General features: G+C 39.4%; 1 non-coding gene and 1 pseudogene across 1 annotated transcript; both read right to left on the reverse strand.

Moving 5' to 3' along the window:
• Positions 1-98: 98 nt before the first annotated feature.
• Positions 99-20,608, reverse strand: LOC125999059 (YEATS domain-containing protein 4-like; annotated as a pseudogene).
• On the reverse strand, positions 14,282-14,414 carry LOC125999809 (small nucleolar RNA SNORA51). Its single transcript, XR_007492278.1, has one exon. It is a non-coding gene; the product is annotated as a small nucleolar RNA SNORA51 (small nucleolar RNA).
• Positions 20,609-20,668: the final 60 nt, after the last annotated feature.

Raw genomic sequence — 20,668 nt, forward strand, 5'->3', positions numbered from 1 at the left:
GTGTGACCCCCTAAGCAAACAAACATAAAGATAAAAAAATTCACTTAATTTCCAATCATCTGATAATAAAATTCTCTTCAGAATTCTTGATATCTCATTTATCTGATCATTTCTAATTTCATTTGTAAACAATTTATACTTTCCTGGCTTGCTTTTAATTGCTCCTTAAGTTCTGCGATTTAAAGGCTTGTCTTTTTTTTTGGCAGCTTCTAATTTTTCTCTGGTTTTCACTTCAAGTTCTGCAGCTAAGGAAAATACTTTTAAGAAATTATTTCACTTCTCCCACATGTGTAGCTTATGTCATAGACTAGAGTAATAAGTATGCCATTCTTTTAAGCTTCTTTTCTATGATGAAATGTGAGTAACTTAAGATATATAACATTACACACAGGAAGGTGAGTAAGAAAGTCTGAACTCCCAAGAGAGGATAAAAATAGTTTCTAGAACTAAGAAGGAAATTCTGAGGGCCGAAGAAATAGCGCAGCGGGAAGGCCATTTCTTGCACACTGACGACCCAGGTTTGATCGCAAGCATCCCAGATAGTCCCCCGAGCCTGCCAGGAGTGATTCCTCAGTGCAGAGCCAGGAATAACCCCGGATCACACCAGGTGTGATATGAAATAAGAAATTCTGGGCACTAATATTTTAATTTAAGATTCAATGAACATTTCTTTTTCTTCATATACTTAGTAATTTAGAAACAAGGAGGTACACAATTCATAGACAGCTCTCAGTTTTCCACCAGCTCTCTACCTCCTAGGATACTGCACAACTTTGGCTCTTCTCCCCAGTGGTCAGGACCCTAGTGTCTGCATTTCCTCACACAAGCAAGAATCCCAACCCCTTAATCACAAGCCCTAGGGAGCAGGAGATGTGACTCTACCATGTTTCCCCACAGACCAGCATTTAAGCCTCAGGAGAGAGAGAGGGATGGAGCGAGGAAGGTAGGGAGGGAGGGAGGGAGGTGGGGAGGGAGGGAGGGAGGGAGGAAGGAAGGCACCTACTCCGCTGTGCGATCACTCCTGCCCTTAATCTATTTCTATCTCTAAAATGTATTTCTAAAATGGAGATGATAGCAGAAATACGTCCTAATATCTATTATATACTAATGAGGATGTCAGTGGCTTAATGTATATAAAGTATACACTGCCTAGTACATCAAGAATCTTATTAACTTATGATGATCAAACATTAAACAAAAACTAAAATATTGTTATTAAAAAAGCTCCTTGGTAAATTGCTAAAGAAAACATCATTACTGCAAAATAGAACCCATCTTTTAAATACTCCATTTAGAGCAGCATTGGGTTTGACAAACAGAAGAATGCACTCTCTCCCAACAGCGCCATCTAGTGGACTCGTCATTTAGGCACTGAAACAGCTCAGAAACTTCACAGATGATAAACCAGCCTTAAAGGAAAAACTGACAGGTCTACTCTAAGACAAGAGAGACCAACAAACACAGCAAACTTATCTACAAAGATGACATTAAATCCTATGACAATCATCTCCCTCAATGTCAATGGACTAAATTCACCAATTAAAAGACACAGAGTGGCAAAATGGGTCAAAAAGATGAATCCAACCTTTTGCTGCCTACAAGAAACACATCTGAATAGTCAGAACAAACATAGACTCAAAATCAAAGGCTGGAAGAAAATTATCCAAGCAAACAACACCCTGTAAAAAGCTGGGGTGGCTATATTAATATCAGATAACACCAACTTTATACTCAGAAAAGTGGTAAGGGACAAAGATGGACACTATGTACTAATCAAGGGTATGTGCAACAGGAAGAAATCAGACTATTAAACATATATGCACCCAATGAGAGACCAGCAAATTATCTAATACAATTACTGACAAATCTGAAAGAAGAAATCAATAATAACACAATCATTGTGGGAGACTTTAACACAGCCCTATCAACACTTGATAGGTCAACCAGACTGAAACCCAACAAAAACATACTAGCCCTGAAAAGAGTTATGGAAGAAAGAGGACTAGTAGACATATACAGGACACTCCATCCCAAAAAACCTGGATACACATTCTTTTCCAATATACATGGGTCATTCTCCAGAATAGACTACATGCTGACATATAAAACATGCCTCCATATAATCAAGAGGATAGAAATATTGCAGGCTACCTTTGCTGACCACAAGGCTCTGAAATTAGATGTGAACTACAAAGCCACACAGAAGAAAAACTTTAACAATTGGAAATTAAACACCCTGCTACTGAACAACCAGTGGGTCCGAGATGAAATCAAAAAGGAAATCAAAACTTTCCTGGAAACAAATGATAATGAAGACACAAACTGCCAGAATCTATGGGACACAGCAAAAGCGGTCCTGAGAGGAAAATTTATAGCTCTACAAGCACACATCAGGAAGGAAGAAGGAGCATACCTGAATAACTTAATGGCGCAGCTTAAAAAATTAGAAAATGACCAACAAAAGGAACCAAAAATAGGGAGACAGAAGAAAATAACAAAGCTGAAAGCAGAACTCAATGAAGTGGAAAACCAAAAAGCAATCCGAAAGATCAATGAAAGCAGAAGCTGGTTTTTTGAAAAAAATAAATAAGATTGATAGACCATTGGCAAAACTCACAAAGAAAGAGAGAGAGAGAAATCTGATAACCCGTATTAGAAATGAAAAGGGGGAGATCACAACAGAAATTGCAGAGATCAAAGGATAATCAGAGACTACTTTGAGAAACTTTATGCTACAAAACATGAGAACCTAGAAGAAATGGAAAAATTCTTGGACATTATATAACCTTCCACATTTAAGTAAGGAGGATGTAGCATATCTAAACACCCCAAAAGCAATCCAAAAGATCAATGAAAGCAGAAGCTGGTTTTTTGAAAAAAATAAATAAGATTGATAGACCATTGGCACAACTCACAAAGAGAGAGAGAGAAATCTGATAACCCGTATTAGAAATGAAAAGGGGGAGATCACAACAGAAATTGCAGAGATCCAAAGGATAATCAGAGACTACTTTGAGAAACTTTATGCTACAAAACATGAGAACCTAGAAGAAATGGAAAAATTCTTGGACATTATATAACCTTCCACATTTAAGTAAAGAGGATGTAGCATATCTAAACACCCCATCACTACTGAGGGAATTGAAACTATAATCAAACATCTACCCAAAAAGAAAAGCCCAGGCCCAGATGGTTTTCCTAATGAATTTTTTCAAATCTTTCAAGAAGAGCTACTACCAATCCTAGCCAGACTCTTCCATGAAATAGAAAAAACAGGAACACTCCCAAACAGCTTTTATGAAGTCAACATCACCTTGATACCAAAACCAGACAGAGACGCTGCCAAAAAAGAAAATTACAGACCAATATCCCTGATGAATGCTGATGCAAAGATCTTCAACAAAATCCTGGCAAATAGGATCCAATGCATCATCAAGAAGATCATACACGAAATCCGCGAAAGTACACCGGCCCAGTGGGGCTCAACTGTGAAAGACTGTGAGTGTGACCTGTCTATGTCTGTCTACTGTCCTCTTGCGTGAAACTCTTGCGAGTGGGGCAAAAAGAGGCTCAGAGGAGCACGGCCGCTCCGCTTCACTACGCGGCCGTGCACTCTTTCTAAGGAAAGAACTCTATTGCAACAAGAAGGAAAAATCACACTAAGAACGGCGCTATATCACAGAAGCAAACATTTCTCTCTGGACTGTCTTCTCTGTTGCATGCTCGGGCCTAAGATTTGACCCAGTGTGAGGCTTCATCCACGGAGGACTCCCCTCCCTTAGAGGCAAGTCAGCCCATCCAGAAAGGGAGGAGCCAGAGGAGTGTGCTGCCTACATCATATAGACAATGAATACCACTACAACACGTAGAAAAACCCACAATACAAGTGTGACAATGGGGAAACAACGCAGGCCAGCATCAGACATAGAGAATGAAGATGACAATTCTGAGGACCAGATAATGACTGAACAACTAATCAACCTCTCAGATAAGGACTTTAGACTAGCAATATGGAAGGTGCTCAACAGACTCCAAGAAACCATGGATCGAGTTGAACAGAACACTAATAAGAACCAAGAAAATATGAAGGCAGAAATGACAAAACTCCAAACTGAAATAACATGTCAACTAACAGGACTGAAAAAGTCAGTAAACGAAGTGAATGACAAAATGGATAAGCTCTGGGACAGGGTATCAGAAGCTGAGAATAGACTTGGTGCTGTGGAAGATGAGATACATAACAATTCCATACAGCAGGAGAGATTGGACAAAAAACTTAAAGCAAATGAGCAGACAATGGAAAAATTAGTCAAAGAATGGGAACAGACGAAAATAGAAGTCTATGATAAGATCAACAGAAACAACTTAAGAATCATTGGAGTCCCAGAGACCCAGGAAGAAAATTTCCAGGAAGAATCAATGGTCAAGAACATCATTAAAGAGAAACTTCCAGAGCTAAAGAATATATGTGATCAAATCCTGCATGCCCGAAGAGTACCAACCAAAAGAGACCCCAGAAAAACCACCCCAAGACACATCCTAGTCACAATGACAAATCCCACAGATAAGAGACAGAATTCTGAAAACAGCAAGATCAAAAGGGGAAATCATGTTCAAGCAAGCTTCCCTGAGATTTACAGCAGACCTGTCACCAGAAACGCTCAATGCCAGAAAGCAGTGGTGGGATATTGTGACAAGACTGAATGAAATGAATGCTTCACCCAGAATACTATACCCAGCAAAACTCACTTTCCGGTTTGATGGAAGAATACATGGTTTCACAGACAAAAAACAGCTCAGAAACTTCACAGACACAAAACCAGTCTTAAGAGAAAAACTGAAAGACCTAATCTAAGACAAGACTACCCAAAAGACACACCAAATTTTGAAATAAAGATGGCGTTAAATCCCAGGACAATTCTTTCTCTCAACGTCAATGGACTAAATGCACCAGTTAAGAGACACAGAGTGGCTAAATGGATCAAAAAACTCAATCCAACCTTCTGCTGCCTACAAGAAACGCACCTGAATAGTCAGAACAAACATAGACTCAAAATAAAAGGCTGGAGAAAAGTTATCCAAGCAAACAACACCCATAAAAAAGCTGGAGTGGCCATACTAATATCAGATAATGCAAACTTTATACTCAGGAAGGTTGTAAGGGACAAAGACGGACATTTTATATTAATCAAGGGGTACGTAGAGCAGGAAGAATTCACTCTCCTAAACATATATGCACCGAATGAGGGGCCAGCAAAATATTTAATACAACTGTTGACAAATCTGAAAAATAATATCAACAACAACACAATAATTGTGGGGGACCTTAACACGGCTTTGTCAACACTGGACAGGTCAACCAGACTGAAACCCAACAAGAATATACTAGACCTGAGGAGAGAAATGGAAGAAAGAGGCCTAGTGGATATATATAGGACACTCCATCCCCAGAAACCTGGATACACATTCTTCTCCAATGTACATGGGACATTCTCCAGGATAGACTACATGCTGGCACATAAAACATACCTCCATAAGATCAAGAGGATAGAAATTTTGCAGACTACCTTCGCTGACCACAAGGCTCTGAAATTATTTGTGAACTCCAAAGGGACTCAGAAGAAACACTTTAACACCTGGAAGTTAAACAGCCTCATGCTCAATAACCAGTGGGTCCGAGATGAAATCAAGGAGGAAATAAAAAGGTTCCTGGAAACAAATGACAATAAAGACACAAACTCTCAGAACTTATGGGACACAGCAAAAGCAGTACTGAGAGGAAAATTTATAGCTTTGCAAGCACACATCAGGAAGGAAGAAGGAGCTTACCTGAGTAGCTTAATGACACAGCTAATAGAACTAGAAAATGCTCAACAAAAGGACCCAAGAATAGGAAGACAGAAGGAAATAACAAAGCTGAGAGCAGAAATCAACGAAGTGGAAACTCAAAAAACAATCCGAAAGATCAACGAAAGCAGAAGTTGGTTCTTTGAAAAAATAAACAAGATTGATAGACCACTGGCAAACCTAACAAAGAAAGAGAGAGAGAGAAACTTGATAACTCGTATCAGGAATGAAAAAGGAGAGATCACTACTGATATGACAGAGATTCAAAGGGTAATCAGAAACTACTTTGAAAAACTCTACGCCACTAAAAATGAGAACCTGGAAGAAATGGATAAATTCTTGGACTCTTATAATCTTCCACGGTTGAAGGAAGAGGATGTAGCATATCTAAACACCCCCATCACCATTGATGAAATTAAAACAGTAATCAAATGTCTGCCGAAAAACAAAAGCCCAGGTCCAGATGGATTCACTAATGAATTCTATCAAACTTTCCAAGAGGAACTACTGCCAATCTTGGCAAGACTCTTTCATGAAATTGAACAAACAGAAACACTTCCAAATAGCTTTTATGAAGCCAACATCACCTTGATACCTAAACCAGACAGAGACGCTACCAAAAAAGAAAATTACAGACCAATATCACTGATGAATGCAGATGCAAAGATCCTCAACAAAATCCTGGCAAATAGGATTCAATGCCTCGTTAAGAAGATCATCCACTACGATCAAGTAGGTTTCATCCCAGGAATGCAAGGCTGGTTTAACATCCGTAAATCTATCAACATAATACACAACATCAATAACAAGAAAAATAAAAACCACATGATCATATCAATAGATGCAGAGAAAGCATTTGATAAGGTCCAACACCCATTCTTGATCAAAACTCTCAGCAAGATGGGAATGGAGGGAACCTTTCTCAATATAGTGAAGGCCATCTACCACAAGCCAGTGGCAAATATTATCCTCAATGGAGAAAAACTGAAAGCCTTCCCTCTAAATTCTGGCACAAGACAAGGCTGTCCTCTCTCACCACTCCTATTCAACATAGCACTGGAAGTACTTGCTATAGCGATTAGGCAAGAAAAGGATATCAAGGGAATCCAGATAGGAAAGGAAGAAGTCAATCTCTCACTGTTTGCAGATGACATGATACTCTACTTAGAAAACCCTAAAGACTCTATCAAAAAGCTTCTAGAAACAATAGACTCATATAGCAAGGTGGCAGGCTACAAAATTAACACACAAAAATCAATGGCCTTTCTATATACCAATAGTAATAAGGATGAAATGGACATTAAGAAAACAACCCCATTCACAATAGTGCCACACAAACTCAAATATCTTGGAATCAACTTGACTAAATATGTGAAGGACCTATACAAAGAAAACTATAAAACTCTGCTCCAAGAAATAAGAGAGGACACACGGAAATGGAAACGCATACCCTGCTCATGGATTGGCAGGATTAACATCATCAAAATGTCAATACTCCCCAAGGCATTATACAGATTTAATGCCATCCCTCTAAAGATACCCATGACATTCTTCAAAGAAGTGGATCAGACACTTTTGAAATTCATTTGGAACAATAAACACCCTCGAATAGCTAAAGCAATCATTGGGAAAAAGAATATGGGAGGAATTACTTTTCCCAACTTTAAACTGTACTACAAAGCAACAGTTATCAAAACAGCATGGTATTGGAATAAGGATAGGTCCTCAGATCAGTGGAATAGGCTTGAATACTCAGAAAATGTTCCCCAGAGATACAACCATCTAATTTTTGATAAAGGAGCAGGAAATCCTAAATGGAGCAGGGAAAGCCTCTTCAACAAGTGGTGTTGGCACAATTGGATAGCCACTTGCAAAAAATTAAACTTAGACCCCCAGCTAACATCATGTACAAAGGTAAAATCCAAATGGATTAAAGACCTCGATATCAGCCCCAAAACCATAAGATATATAGAACAGCACATAGGCAAAACACTACAGGACATTACAGGCATCTTCAAGGAGGAAACTGCACTCTCCAAGCAAGTGAAAGCAGAGATTAACAGATGGGAATATATTAAGCTGAGAAGCTTCTGCAACTCAAAGGAAATAGTGCCCAGGATACAAGAGCCACCCACTGAGTGGGAGAAACTATTCACCCAATACCCATCAGATAAGGGGCTAATCTCCAAAATATACAAGGCACTGACAGAACTTTACAAGAAAAAAACATCTAACCCCATCAAAAAATGGGGAGAAGAAATGAACAGACACTTTGACAAAGAAGAAATACACATGGCCAAAAGACACATGAAAAAATGTTCCACATCACTAATCATCAGGGAGATGCAAATCAAAACAACGATGAGATACCACCTCACACCCCAGAGAATGGCACACATCACAAAGAATGAGAATAAACAGTGTTGGCGGGGATGTGGAGAGAAAGGAACTCTTATCCACTGCTGGTGGGAATGCTGTCTAGTTCAACCTTTATGGAAAGCGATATGGAGATTCCTCCAAAAACTGGAAATCGAGCTCCCATACGATCCAGCTATACCACTCCTAGGAATATACCCTAGGAACACAAAAATACAATACAAAAACCCCTTCCTTACACCTATATTCATTGCAGCTCTATTTACCATAGCAAGACTCTGGAAACAACCAAGATGCCCTTCAACAGACGAATGGCTAAAGAAACTGTGGTACATATACACAATGGAATATTATGCAGCTGTCAGGAGAGATGAAGTCATGAAATTTTCCTATACATGGATGTACATGGAATCTATTATGCTGAGTGAAATAAGTCAGAGAGAGAGAGAAAAACGCAGAATGGTCTCACTCATCTATGGGTTTTAAGAAAAATGAAAGACACCCTTGTAATAATAATTTTCAGACACAAAAGAGAAAAGAGCTGGAAGTTCCAGCTCACCTCAGGAAGCTCACCACAAAGAGTGATGAGTTTAGTTAGAGAAATAACTACATTTTGAACTGTCCTAATATTGAGAATGTATGAGGGAAATGTAGAGCCTGTTTAGGGTACAGGCGGGGGTTGGGTGGGGAGGAGGGAGATTTGGGACTTGGGTGATGGGAATGTTGCACTGGTGATGGGTGGTGTTCCTTTTATGACTGAAACCCAAACACAATCATGTATGTAATCAAGGTGTTTAAATAAAAAAAAAATTATGCATTAAAAAAAAAAAAAGAAGATCATACACTACGACCAAGTAGGCTTCATCCCAGGAATGCAAGGATGGTTTAACATCCGTAAATCTATTAACATCATACACAACATCAACAACAAGACAAATAAAAAATCACATGATCATTTCAATAGACGCAGAGAAAGCATTTGATAAGGTCCAACACCCATTCTTGATCAAAACTCTCAGCAAGATGGGAAAGGAAGGAACCTTTCTCAATCTAGTTGAAGCCATCTACCACAAGCCAATGGCAAATATTATCCTCAATGGAGAAAAACTAAAAGCCTTTCCTCTAAACTCGGGTACAAGACAAGACTGTCCGCTCTCACCACTCTTCTTCAACATAGTACTGGAAGTTCTTGCTATAGCGATCAGGCAAGAAAAAGATATCAAGGGAATCCAGATAGGAAAGGAAGAAGTCAAGCTCTCATTGTTTGCAGATGACATGATACTCTACTTAGAAAACCCTAAAGACTCTACCAAAAAGCTTCTAGAAAGAATAGATTCATATAGCAAGGTGGCAGGCTACAAAATCAACCTTCAGAAATCAATGGCCTTTTTATACACCAATAATAATAGGGAAGAGATGGAAGTCAGGAAGGCAATCCCTTTCACAATAGTGCCACACAAACTCAAATATCTTGGAGTCAACTTGACTAAAGACGTGAAGGACCTATACAAAGAAAACTATAACGCCCTGCTCCAAGAAATAAGAGAGGACACACGGAAATGGAAACACATACCCTGATCATGGCTTGGCAGGATTAACATCATTAAAATGGCAATACTCCCCAAAGCATTATACAGATTTAATGCAATCCCCGTAAAAATACCCATGACATTCTTCAAAGAAGTGGATCAAACACTTATGAAGTTCATCTGGAACAATAAACATCCTCGAATAGCTAAAGCACTCCTAGGGAAAAGGAAAATGGGAGGCATTACTCTCCCCAACTTTAAACTGTACTACAAAGCAATAGTTATTAAAAAAGCATGGTATTGGAATAAAGACAGACCCTCAGATCAGTGGAATAGGCTTGAGTTCTCAGAGAACATTCCCCAGGCATACAATTACCTAATTTTTGACAAAGGAGCAAGAAATCCTAAGTGGAGCAGGGAAAATCTCTTCAACAAGTGGTGCTGGCAGAATTAGTTAGCCACTTGCAAAAAAGCGAACATAGACCCCCAGTTAACATCATGTACGAAGGTAAAATCCAAATGGATTAAAGACCTTGATATCAGACCAGATACCATAAGGTATATAGAACAACACTTCGGTAAAAACACTCCATGACATTGAGACTAAAGGTATCTTCAAGGAGGAAACTGCACTTTCCAAACAAGTGGAAGCAGAGATTAACAGATGGGAATACATTAAACTAAGAAGCTTCTGCACCTCAAAAGAAATAGTGCCCAGGATATGAGTCACCCACTGAGTGGGAGAAACTATTCACCCAGCATCCTTCAGATAAGGGGCTAATATCCAAAATATACAGGGCACTGACAGAACTTTACAAAAAAAAAAACAACAAAACATCTAATCCCATCAAAAAATGGGGAGAAGAAATGAACAGACAGTTTGATAAAAAAGAAATACAAATGGCCAAAAGGCACATGAAAAAATGCTCTTCATCACTAATCATCAGAGAGATGCCAATCAAAACAACGATGAGATACCACCTCACACCACAGAGATTGGCGCACATCACAAAGAATGAGAACAATCAGTGCTGGCGGGGATGTGGAGAGAAAGGAACTCTTATCCACTGCTGGTGGGAATGCCGTCTAGTACAGCCTCTATGGAAAGCGATATGGAGGTTCCTTCAAAATCTGGAAATTGAGCTCCCATTCCACCCAGCTATTCCACTCCTAGGGATATACCCTAGTAACACAAGAATACAATACAAAAACCCCTTCCTCACACCTATATTTATTGCAGCACTATTCACAATAGCCAGACTCTGGAAACAACCAAGATGCCCTTCAACAGACAAATGGCTAAAGAAATTGTGGTACATATACACAATGGAATATTATGCAGCTGTCAGGAGAGATGAAGTCATGAAATTTTCCTATACATGGATGTACATGGAATCTATCATGCTCAGTGAAATAAGTCAGAGAGAGAAAAACGCAGAATAGTCTCACTCATCTATGGGTTTTAAGAAAAATAAAAGTCATTTTTGTAACAATCCTCAGAGACAATGAGAGGAGGGCTGGAACACCAGCTCACTCCATGAAGCTCACCGCAAAGAGTGGTGAGCACAGTTATAGAAATAACTACACTGAGAACTACCATAATCAAGAGAATGAATGAGGGAACTGGAAAGCCTGTCTGAAGTACAGGTGGGGGTGGGGTGGGATGGAGGGAGATTTGGGACATTGGTGGCGGGAATGTTGCACTGGTGAAGAGGGGTGTTCTTTATTTGACTGAAATCTTATCACAATCACTTATGTAATCAAGATATTCAAATAAAGAGAAAAAATTAAAAATAATTCAATGAACATTTCATTTTTCTTCATATACTTAGTAATTTAGAAACAAGGAGGTGCACAATTCAGGCATTAAACTATCTATGATATTGTTAAATCTATTCTTTTTTAAATAAACATTTATTAATTAATAAATAAATAAAATAAACAATTTCACTCCTATTTGCCTTACAGAAATAATAAGATACATTCCAAAAGTAACTGGGGTCTGGAGCAACAGCACAATGAATAGGGCATTTGCCTTGCGTGCAGCCTACCCCTGGCATCTCATATAGTCCCCTGACACTGCCAGGAGTGATTTCTGAACACAGAGCCAGCAGTAACCCCTGAACACCACTGGGTGTGGCCAAAAAAACATAAAAGAAAAGCCAGGCTATCAAGGAAAAGACAGAATATGCCCGGAAGAGAGAGATGGGAGACCAAATAATGCTTCTCCCCAACAAACCTCTGCTCCTGTCTGTCCCAGTGTCCTGGCTCAAGAAGAGCTGCTGAGCCCTCTGCCAAATGGAATATAAAGCTCTGAGAAAGCTTCTTGGGGCGACAGCTCTCAGTTTTCCACCAGCACTCTACCTCCTAGGATACTGCACCACTTTGGCTCTTCTCCCCAGTGGTCAGGACCCTAGTGTCTGCATTTCCTCACACAAGCAAGAATCCCAACCCCTTAATCACAAGCCCTAGGGAGAAGGAGATGTGACTCTACCATGTTTCCCCACAGACCAGCACTTAAGCCTCAGGGAGGGAGTAAGGGAGGGAGGGAGAGAGGGAGGGAGGAAGGAAGGAAAGAAGGAAGGGAGAGAGGGAGGGAGGGAGGGAGGGAGGGAGGGAGGGAGGGAGGAAGGAAGGGCGTTAAATCTACTCTTAAACAAAAAACCAAAATGAAAATAATTTTAAATCACATAATCATTAATTTTTTTTTAATTTATGGGCAGATAAAATACAAAAACAAAATCAAACTTTAAAAATGAAGTCAGTATTTCTCGTAACATTATTTTAAGCTAGTTTAATATATTTGGTTTCTGGATCACTCCTGACAGCACTCAGGGGTCATTCCTTGGTGGTGCTTAGGTGACCATATGGGATGCCAGGAATCGAACTCGGGTCAGCCATGTGCAAGGCAGGCACCTACTCCGCTGTGCGATCACTCCTACCCTTAAGCTATTTCTATCTGTAAAATGTATTTCTAAAATGGAGATGGTAGTAGAAATACATCCTAATATCTATTATATACTAACGAGGATGTCAGTGGCTTAATGTATATAAAGTATACACTGCCTAGTACATCAAGAATCTTATTAACTTATGATGATCAAACATTAAACAAAAACTAAAATATTGTTATTAAAAAAGCTCCTTGGTAAATTGCTAAAGAAAACATCATTACTGCAAAATAGAACCCATCTTTTAAATACTCCATTTAGAGCAGCATTGGGTTTGACAAACAGAAGAATGCACTCTCGCCTAACAGCGCCATCTAGTGGACATGCCATTTAGGCACTGGCGTTCTTTGATAAGATGACTGTGGTATTTCAATTGAAATAAGCATTGCTAGGCCTGGAGAGATAGCACAGCAGTGTTTGCCTTGCAAGCAGCTGATCCAGGACCTAAGGTGGTTGGTTCGAATCCCGGTGTCCCATATGGTCCCCCGTGCCTGCCAGGAGCTATTTCTGAGCAGACAGCCAGGAGTAACCCCTGAGCACCGCCGGGTGTGGCCCAAAAAAAAAAAAAAAAAAAAAAAAGAAATAAGCATTGCTTGATATTAGAAACAAAACAGACAAAAACACACACCTTCGGCATCAGAAATACTTGATTATGTTATAATACGTTACTGAATATTAACTAGTCGAATGCTTTCTATCTCTACATCTCCTTTAATCTCTCGCTCTGTTTTTCAATTTGGTTTTTGGCCCACACCAGAGGGCACTCGGGTTACTCCTGGCCTGAGCTCAGAAATCGCTCCTGGCTCACGGGACCATATGGGATGCCGGGGATTGAGCCCAGGTCCATCCTGGGTCAGTCGCATGCAAGACAAATGTCCTACACTCCTGCACAATCGCTCCGGCCTCTATTTTCGTTTTGTTCTGTTCTTATTGGTGTGCATGAGCTCTTTAATATATGTATCTTATGTATCAAAGAAACCAGTAATTTGTGATATAATAGTTTTCAGGGCTTACATCGGTTTAGTTTTCATGGCATACATGTACCATGATTTTGCTGGGGTGGGTAACGTGGCTCTGGGGACCATCATCCAGCAATGCTGCATCAACTGTTTAGAAAAATCTATTCCTTCTTTACTCAATTTCCACACCCAGTGCAAGACAAAACCTAAGTGATAAGCACTTTTGATCAGACATAGAGGCATAGAGATAGGAAAGAACAGATACATGCCTAAAGGTGCCACGAGGTTTTCAGGAGATCTTAAGGCATGGATGGGATTCACAAAGAGGAAAGGAACGGCTGCTTGGACCCTGAGCCAAGCATGACAACTCTCCGTATTCTTTGTTTTGTTTGTTTGTTTGTTTCTTTTTGGTTCACATCCAACAGCACTCAGGGGTACTCTTGCCCCAAAGCTCAGAAATTACTCTTGGCAGGCTCGGGGGACAATATGGGATGCCAGGATTCAAAGCACCATTCTTCTGCATGCAAGGCAAATGCCTTACCTCCAGGCTATCTCTCTGGCCACTCTTTATTCTTTTCTACATGTATTATCTGAAAATCTATTGAGGATTTTTTTTTGTCCCCCACCCCCCATTCACAATACAGGCCAGGCAAAGGGCCTGGTTTGAGGTGCATATGGGGAACATTTACCGTACCTCCTCTTTCTATACAGTCAGTGTAAAGAACACAGCCTGTGGTAAGTATTGGAAGGCCTTATATTTTCTTTTCTTTTTTGATTTTTTATATGTGTAAAAAAAAAAACCTTCACCAGTGCAACCTTCCCATCACCAATATCCCAACTGTCCTTCCTCCCCACATCTAACCCCATCAAAAAATGGGGAGAAGAACTGAACAGACACTTTGACAAAAAATAAATACAAATGGCTAAAGGGCACATGAAAAATTGCTCCACATCATTAATCATAAGGGAGATGCAAATCAAAACAACTATGAGGTACCATCTCATGCCACAGAGATTGGCACACATCAGAAAGAATGAGAACAAGTAGTGCTGGTGGGAACGTTGAGAGAAAGGAACTCTTATTCACTGCTGGTGGGAATGCCGCCTAGTCCAACCTTTGTGGAAAGTGATATGGAGATGATTTCTCCAAAAGCTGGAAGTTGAGCTCCCATACGATCCAGCTATACCACTCCTAGGGATATATCCTAGGAACACAAAAGTACAATACAAACATCCCTTTCTCACACCTATATTCACTGCAGCACTGTTTACAATAGCCAGACTCTGGAAACAGCCTAGGTGCCCCTCAATAGACGAATGGCTAAAGAAACTCTGGTGCACATATAAAATGGAATATTATGCAGCCATCAGAAGAGGTGAAGTCATGAAATTTTCCTATATGTGGATGTATATGGAATCTATTATGCTGAGTGAAATAAGTCAGAGGGAAAGAGATAAACACAATGGTATCTATGGGTTTTGAGAAAATGAAAACCATTTGTGTAATGATTCTCAGAGACAAAATAGAGGAGGACTGGTGGGTCCAGCTTCCGACATGAGCTCACCACGGGGATTGTTTAGTGCAGTCACAGAAATAATTACACTGAGTACTGTCATAACAAAATGTGACTGAATGAGGGATGTAGAAAGTCTGTCTAGAATACAAGCTATTGAGGATTAAGATGAGTTCATGCAAAGACAGAGCTAGCAGAATACAAACAGGAAGCACTCAACAAATTTCCTATTTCGAGAATCCCAAATACTGACTGAATGCAACACCCTCCATTACGAAAAAGTATACTCCTGTTTTTGAGGACTTGGATCAAAATCCATGAATTGCTTTACTGGGAGACTAAAGGAGAATCTTCTGACACAAACAAGGCACAAGAATTTGACGTTCCCTATATCCACGTAACACCTACAAACTCCTCTTGCTGATCCAACACAATCAAGGGCACCCATTGAACTTGGTTTATATTTTTAAAATAATTGTTGGGTCAAGTGTCTCCCCATCTTCCAACTTTATTAGTCATTCTTTCTTTTGGTTTTTGTTTGTGTGTTTGTTTTTGTTTTTGGGTGACAATCAAAAGTAGTTACACCTGGCAAATAGGCTCAGGTAACCATAGGATGTTGAGGATTAAAACTGGGTCAGCTCCATGCAAAGCAAATGTCCTACCTACTATGCTATCGCTCTGAGTCAGTATTTGATCTTAGTTTTGTTAATTTATTAAATGGGCCTTTCTTTAAACCTATGCTAGGGTTTTCAAAAAGTACATTAATCCATCGCTTATTTTCGTTCTTCTTTTGGGGGTTAAACCTGGTGCTGCTCAGGGGTTACTCCTGGCTCTGCACTCAAGTCGTTCCTGGCGGGCTTAGGGACCATATGGGATGCCAGAAATGTAACTGAGGTCCATCCTTGGCTTGGGGAGTGCAAGGTAAACACCCTAACACTGTGCGACCGCTCCTGATCCCTTGGCTTATTTTCTATAAAAATTATGTGTTGGGGCAGGAGCAGTCGAACAGCGGTAGGGCTTTTGTCTCATATGCAGCTGACTCATGTCGCCCGAGCCAGTAGCGATTTCTGAGAGCGATTTCTGAAAGTGTAGCCAAAAGTAACCCCTGAGCAACACTAGGTGTGGCCCAAAAACCAAATAATAATGATAATGATAATAATAATAATAATAATGATTTTCTTCAACTTTTATAGGGCATGGCATGTACCTCATTTTTTTCTTCACAGTCATGGTTCTTCCCACATTTCTTTATTTATAGTCACCTCAACTGAAAAATGTTAAAAGTATCCAGAGTCAGTGTTTATCTGCCTTCGCACGTATTCCTTTAGTACCACGTTGTGTCACAATTTATAAATTTATCTTTATACGCTTCTCCATATATATATATATATATATATATATATATATATATATACGTATATACGTATATACATATATACATATATATAAAATCTTGAACGCATACTTTTCTGCAAATAATAAAGTCTTAGTACAATGGATACCCTTATTACTATCTGAACTATTAGGGGCATCCTCTATCCAATCTGTTTAAAACTGTACTAATATTTCCCAAACCTGCATCTCAGAATTTCACCACCTCTATGAAAAGCAATACTTTTATGGGCTGGAGCGATCACATAGCAGGTAAGGCCTTTGCCTTGAAGACAGCAGATCCAGGTTCAATCTCCAGCCACCCATTTGGTCAGCCGAGTCTACCAGGCTTTATTTCAGAGAGCAGAGCCAGAAATAGCACCTGAGTGCAGCTGGATGTGGCCCCAAAACAAAACACAACAAACACAAACAAAGTCACAGTATTTTTCAAGCCACTTGATTATTCTGAAAACCCCCGCTCTTTCGATCTTCAAAATAGAATCAAAATCCAACTACCTCTCATTGCCCCTATTGCTATCATTTTGGTTACTTCCAATTCTACCATTATCTAAATGACTGGATTTGATCTAATTTTATTCTTTCTGCTTTACAGCCTCTTTTCAGTAAAAGCTAGGATAAGTGACCTTTTTGAAAACATTAGTCTTCTAGTGTCACCTTTATTTTCAAAATCCAAAAGAAACTTCATAACACCTTCAGTTTAATAATCTGAAGTTGGCACAGTTAGCCATATGATCTGTTTCTGGGCCATGAAGATAGTACAAAAGTAAGGCAGGAGGGATTTCTGAGCAGAGCCAGGGGCAAGCTCTGAGAACAGCCAGGTGCACCTCCAAAACAAAGGGCCTACCACCCATTCACTTCTCTTCTATCACTTCTAATGCCCAGTGCCTTTCTTGTTCACTCTACTGGAGTGTGGACTGGCCTCCTGACTACTCAGCAAGGCGAACTCTTCCTGGAGGGCTCTTCCTACAGGTAACACCTTTCCTTCAGGTGAACACTGGGCTCACTCCATTAAGCATTTGCTCAAATGCCACCATTTCAAGCAGCAGTCTGACCAGATATTTAAAAGTCCATCTCCTCCCTGAAAAATGTTTCCTCTCCTCCTTAGTTTTCTTATTCCCTCACTACCTTATGCTGTTTTCTACTTAATGTCAAGTTTCTTTAAATAGTAAGTCTCTTTCATGAGGACAGGGAATTTAGGAGAGGAGTAAGAGGCTTGGGGTCCTCCACTTGGGTGCTCAAGGGCTATTTCTGGCTGTGTGCTCAGGAGTGAACACTGGCAGGGCTTAAGAGGCCATATGTGATGTCAGGAATTTGAACCAGGGCTGGTGGCATCCAAGATAAATCCCTTCATCCCTGTGTGAACTCTTTAGCCTCCAGGGAGGACTTTTTGTCTGATTTGGACACTACTCTGTCCTCAGACACATACTACGCCTGGTACACAACCAGTGAATGGGAGATCACAGAACTACTAAAGAGAAACTACATGGTCAGTGACAAATAGGTTCCACCTGGAATGCTAAAGAGACGGTTGGCAGTAGCTGCATGGGGGATATGTAGGGAATTCAGAGGTGATGTCAGTCAGAGGAAGCTTTACCAGGATTAACAGTCTGTCACTTTGATATCCACCATTCCTGTATGAATTTGATACTATAGAAATAATATCAACTAAAAAAAGGACAGACTTGCTCATCATCTACAAACATTATTATATCTTATAAAATTCATCAAAAAACTTTTGTTAACAAAGACCAGAAAACAGAAAATGACTGGAAAGGGTTAATAACTAAGATAACAAAATGCTATGCTTAAATATAATAGAGGAATAAAAGACAAAAGTATGTTAGAGAATTTGAGAGGCTGGTTATCTTTTACCTTTCTGAAATGAGGTCTACTTTGAAAACAATTTCAAATATCCTTTACCGAATTCCAAAATACATGTATTAATTTTTAGCTAAAATTTACTTCAATATATTATTGAAAATATTAGTTATCGCTAAACATACAATTCTTATGCTACTACATCATAAAGCATTTTTTCAGTAGAAATTAAGAATTCATGGCACTTCCAGCCTGTTTCATGCTAATAGGCACCTGATGTAAGCTGACGAGATGTTGTCAATAATGCTGCATCTTTGGTGCAGGATCTTGAAATACCTAGTAGGACAGAATTTTTAAAAAAAAAGTCCAATAACTTCAGAGTTCTGTAACTGAAAAGACACTCAAATTCTTATGGTATCTACTTACCATTTCATCGTAGAACTCAGAAACCACCTTGTGTTCCCCTAGCATTGCATTGCTATCTGATAGAAGCAGCTTCACTAAATGATACAGGGTTACCTGTGAAGTAAAAATAGAAGAGACGTTGGTGTTCTGGCAAAGACAATTGTGACCAATTTCCCAAACCCTGTTCTTTGAGGCACAGCAGCCCACAGCCAAACCCAACAGGAGTAGCACAGTTCGGGTTGACACCAAAAACAAAACAACTGAATATTGCCGTATGACAGAGTTTGTAGATTCAACTTATTAGTAGAAAACAAATGAAAGTAATAACTTTTACATGTTTTCTTGCTGTAATAAGATTTCCTTGTATTTTTTCCAATAATGGTCAAATTATATCTGTTTTTGTATTGAGTTTATAAAAGGCACATCACTTAAAACGGACAAATTTATTCACTTAAGGCAAGAAACATCATGTCATAACTTTACACAAAGTATGTCTGAATAAAATGTCAACATGTGGGGGCAGAGCGGTGGTGCAAGTGATAGGCTTGCATGTGACTAACCTAGGTTAGACCACGGTTCGATCCCCCGGCGTCCCATATAGCCCCAAGCTAGGAGCGATTTCTGAGCACATAGCAAGGAGTAAATCCTGAGCCATCACTGGCTGTGTCCAAAAACCAAAAACCAAAAAAAAGAAACGTCAACATGTACCAGGCTATTACTTACTGTTACATTTTCACAAGTACTGAATACTATAGATCTTCAAAAGATTAACATTACTCACAGGTCTTTCATTGGGATCACGGAAAAATATTTTGACGATTATTTCAAATTCACCCCATCCTGCTTCAGTAATTTCAAAATGTGGTTCAGTAACAACTGAAGAGAGCATAAAGTAAAATCATTGTAAATGACTAGTGTTCTAGATCCCTTAAATTTTTTGTTATAAATAAGAAACACTGTACTATACCTCTTTAAAAATCGCCTTAACTTTCATGCAATTTAAATTGAATTTTCTTCACATAAACTGACATATCCTAAAACAGAGAGAAATTAAATATGCATAAAACTTGGAGAAAATAAAATACATTGAGTATATGTACCTAATTTTACACAATATACCTGCCTTTAATTATGTGGCATTTACAGTTTTAAAAGAAAAAAAAAACACAGGGGCTGGAGTATAATAGTACATAAATAGGGTTGCCTGGACTTGGAAGTGGTCAACCCATATTTTATCCCTACCAGGAGTGATTCCTATGCCCAGAGCTAGAAGTAATCCCTGAACATTACTAAATGTGTCTATGAAACCCCTAAAAAAAAGAAAAGGGGGCCGGAGAGATAGCATGGAGGTAAGGCGTTTGCCTCTCATGCAGGAGGTCATCGGTTCGAATCCCGGCGTCCCATATATGGTCCTCCCGTGCCTGCCAGGAGCAATTTCTGAGCCTGGAGCCAGGAATAACCCCTGAGCACTGCCGGGTGTGACCCAAAAACCACAAAAAAAAAAAAAAAAAAAAAAAAGAAAAGGAAAAAATAAAGCATAGGAAGCCTGAAAATTATGTAACAATTCATAATAAAGTAGGACATATATACATACATACATATAATTCACTTATATTGCATTATTTTTTATTCTACACATATGCTCTATCCAATTTTGCTTTTTCATACATAGTCTACACCTAATCATTTTTAAACCAAAAACTCTATAATTGATTTTATAGAACAAACTGTAGATATAATTAAGGTCAATTAAACTAAGGGAACCAAAATGTTGGGTATACCTTTCCACAGCTTTTCTGTGACCTGGAACGGGTCATGGGGTCCCTGCGGGCTCAGGCGCATCTGGAGGAAATATTTTTCTCTCCAGCGGTTGAGCG

This window comes from Suncus etruscus, chromosome X (genome assembly GCF_024139225.1).
Source record: "Suncus etruscus isolate mSunEtr1 chromosome X, mSunEtr1.pri.cur, whole genome shotgun sequence".
Lineage (NCBI taxonomy): Eukaryota > Metazoa > Chordata > Mammalia > Eulipotyphla > Soricidae > Suncus > Suncus etruscus.